General features: G+C 48.7%; 1 pseudogene; it reads left to right on the top strand.

Moving 5' to 3' along the window:
* The first annotated feature begins 1,621 nt into the window (after positions 1-1,621).
* On the top strand, positions 1,622-1,760 carry LOC123088960 (uncharacterized; annotated as a pseudogene).
* Positions 1,761-4,170: the final 2,410 nt, after the last annotated feature.

Raw genomic sequence — 4,170 nt, forward strand, 5'->3', positions numbered from 1 at the left:
ATGGTATGAATCAATGTCGATGTAGGTCACCACTGCTATATATATCCTTTGTAAGCCCCCGCATGAAATATGTTCATCATTGTAGCCGGACGTGATCGCCCCTGGTATGAACATCCTGGCGGCCCGGATGGCAGGATGTCGTCGTCGTGACCGCACTGATCAAAGAACTAAATACCGACTGGATGCCGGTGATGATTCGATCGGCCCTGATGACGACGGCGAAGACGGAGGATAACCCGAGGCAGGCCATCGTCCACAGCGGGCTCGAGAGCGCTGTCAATTTGACTACACTAGTGTAATACAACGAACTCATCGACATTTTGGAAAATTTCTTTACTAATATTAGATTTAAAACGTCTCTCCAGAGACTGGGCGTCTACCAAGTACATTCTTGCACCAACATCTACCTGTTCCAGCAACGACAAAGCATCTTCTGGTCACATGCCCAATTTGGTAAAATGTTTGGAGGAGGTTGCCAGTCTGTTCTCTAATCAGCCAGCTTGATGCAGGGGCACAGAATACATAACACTGTGGATAGGATAGACATAGCGAGTGGATGAAACCAACAGTTTTGGGCAAACGACAAGACCAAGGTTGTGGTATCACTTATTAAGCTCACCCATGGGAGACCTAGAAAAGTCGGAATAAGCACCTCTTTCAGGTAAAGTTCATGAGCGTGGGCAATAAGTTGTCTACATGCTCTGGACCAGATGATGTTGTTAGCACAGGATACATAGAGGTAGTCAGATATGTTTAAACTTGTTCTGTTTCTATCTTTTCTTCTGTTCTTCTTCTCCAAGTCTATCTCTCGTTGTAATCTGGAAGTCCTAGCGATATTCCAAAACATTGTAAGCCACGGCAACTCTTCTATAAATATACATGCGGCCCGAGCAAAGGGTTTAACGCTTCCCATCAAATCTTACATGGTCATCAGAGCCCTTCCTCTCATACATCTAGTTTTCCCTGAGAGATCGATCTAGTTGATCGAGAGAGAAACCTGAAACCTATCCAGAGAGAGACATCGAGAGAAAACATGTCAGGCACCAATGCCAGCACCGCTGCCTCCACCATCGCCGCCACCAATACCGCCTTGATTGGATCCACCATGAGCGCCTTGTCCACCCAATCTGCACCATCCACCTATGCATCCTCTTCCACCTTCAGCAGCGTCTCTTCTCTCGGGTCTCCTCCATCTGAGAAGCTCACGAGGACGAACTTCCTCCTCTGGAAGGCCATCGTGCTACCCCAAATAAAGGGAGCACAGATGGAACACTTCCTTGACGCCGCAACTCCGGCGCCCCCTCCTACCATCACCGTCACCAAAGAAGGGAAAGAGGAGCAAGTCTTCAACTACGCCCGGTCGATCTGGTACGACCAGCAGCAACAGGTACAATGATACCTTATGGGGTCTCTGTCATGTGAGATTCTTGCGCAGGTCGCTACTCTTCAGACGCCGGCCGAGGTGTGGAGTGCCATCCATGCCTCCTTTGCTGCCCAAACGCAAACACAGATCGTCAACACCCGCATCACCCTCGCCAATCTGCAGAAAGGGAGCATGGGCATGCCTGAGTATCTGGCGAAGATCAAAGCCTTCGCCGATGAGATTGCCTGCACCGGCGATCCCCTCTCTGAAGGAGAGCTAACCTCGTATGTGCTCAAAGGGATGGACATCGAGTATAACCCGGTGATCTCAACCCTGGCTGCACGCATCGAGCCGGTGACCGTCCAAGAGCTCTACAATCAGTTGCTAAGTTTTGAAGCCCGTATGAATCTGCTACAAGGTAACAACATCCGCCAGTCTTCGGTTAATTCTATCTCACGTGGTCGCAGCACTGGAGGCCGAGGCCGTGGTCACCGCGGTCACCAACAGGGGCGCGGACGCGGCAACAGCAACAACAGCGGGCGTGGGCGCGCCAACAACTCTGGCCCACGCTCCTCCGGCGCCTCCTACTCCAACACCAGGCCGCGTTGCCAACTTTGCAAAAAGTCAGGGCATGAGGTGAAAGATTGCTGGCACCGCTACGACGAAGATTAAGTGCCTGAAGAGCGCCATGTAGCTGCAGCCATCAGGGAGCAAGAAGAAGCTGGCGAAACCATCTGGTATGCTGATTCTGGAGCTACTGATCATGTCACTAGCGAATTGGAGAAGCTTGCAAACCGGGAGAGATATTATGGCAATGATCAGATAAACACCGCCGCAACTGGAGGAGGTATGGACATACGTCACATTGGTCAATCTTCTATTAATTTCCCTAATATTAAACGTGATCTTCTTCTAAAAGATGTTCTTCATGTCCCGCAACCCAACAAAAATCTTGCTTCCATGTCTCGTTTGTCCGCTGATAACAATATCTTCTTTGAAACTCATCCCAAGTATTTTTTCATTAAGGATCGGGCAACGAGGGAGCTCCTCCATCATGGTAGATGCGTCGGTGGTCTATACCCTGTCACATCAAGAGCTTTTAGCCGCAAGCTTCATCGCCAAGTCTACTCCGTCGTCAAGCCATCTTTAGAAAGGTGGCATCAAAGATTAGGTCATCCTTCATTCAAAATAGTTGATCAAGTAGTGAATAAAGGCAATCTTAAATTGTCTAGTCATGAAAATAAAGAGTCTGTTTGTGATGCTTGCCAATGTGCCAAGAGTCACCAACTCCCCTATCCTAGATCAAATAGTGTGTCTCATGCTCTATTGGAACTGATATTCAGTGATGTATGGGGTCATGCCACAGATTCGTTTGGAAGAAAGAAATATTATGTTAGCTTCATTGATGATTATAGTAAGTTTACATGGATACTTGCTTAAGTTCAAATCCGAAGTCTTCTCTGTCTTCCAAGAATTCCAGAAACTTGTTGAACGTCAATTTAACAAGAAAATCATTACAGTCCAGACTGACTGGGGAGGAGAGTATGAGAAACTCAACTCTTTCTTTAGAAGCATAGGCATTGAGCATCATGTTTCGTGTCCACATGCACACCAACAGAACGGTTCTGCTGAACGCAAACACCGTCATATCGTTGAAGTAGGTCTTTCTCTTCTTGCTCATGCATCTATGCCTCTAAAGTATTGGGATGAAGCATTCATTGCTGCCACTTATCTCATCAATCGTTTGCCTACTAAAGTTATTGGGAACATAACTCCTTTAGAACGATTGTTTCATCAAAAGCCAGATTATAATTCTCTCAAAGTTTTTGGTTGTGCATGTTATCCTAATCTTCGCCGATACAATCGCCACAAACTCGAGTTTCGCTCTACTCAATGCGTCTTTCTTGGCTATAGCAATCTTCATAAGGGATACAAGTGTCTAGAAGATTCAACTGGACGCATCTACATCTCTAGGGATGTTATTTTTGATGAAACTATTTTCCCTTTTGCCAAACTTCAGCCAAATGCGGGAGCTCTTCTTCAAGCAGAAATCTCCCTTCTCTCAGATCCTTCGACACGTCCTGGTCACGGGGGAGAATTAATAGAACATGATCATGTGTCTATTCCAGAAAAAAATTCAGATACTAATAAAAACAATGCAGCACCTGGCTATGATTTTATGTGTGCAGAAAAGGACGAAATCTGCGCTAGATCCGAGGCTGATTTGGCGCAGGACTGCAGCTCCAGGGAAGGCGCCCGATCCCAGGTGGATACTCCTGCAGTTCGGCGTACAGGGCGTGCAACGACGCCTTCCGCGTCTCCCGTGACGCCAAATGGCAGGTCGAGCCCACCAGCCGAGCCAGTGGCCGACCGAGACGCTGGCGTGGACCCAGATGGTGTGGGGTGCAGCCTGCCCGCATGCGCCACGTGGGAACCTGCGCGCTGTGTGGCTGACAGTCCGACCGAAGCGGGACCCGCCGACAGTCCTGTGCGGAGATCCCCTGCTGGGGCGCCTGGTGCGAGGCAGATCTCACCGGATCGCGCGCCCCCCTCGGATCTGGAGCCCTGTGGCGCTGCAGCCCAAGATGATTTGGCTGGATCTTCTGCGGCCGATTCTAGTAATCTTGAAACTACAACAGCTGCCACATGTGGGTCACCGGAAATTCATCAGCGCCATACCAGGTCAAAATCTGGAGTGTTCAAGCCTAAAGAATACAAGAATGGTACAGTGAGGTATGACTCTCGCAAATATGCTTTTCTCACAAGCTCGGGTGGACCTACTCATTTAGCCGAATCACTTGCTCACA

This window comes from Triticum aestivum, chromosome 4A (assembly GCF_018294505.1).
Source record: "Triticum aestivum cultivar Chinese Spring chromosome 4A, IWGSC CS RefSeq v2.1, whole genome shotgun sequence".
Taxonomy (NCBI): Eukaryota; Viridiplantae; Streptophyta; class Magnoliopsida; order Poales; family Poaceae; genus Triticum; species Triticum aestivum.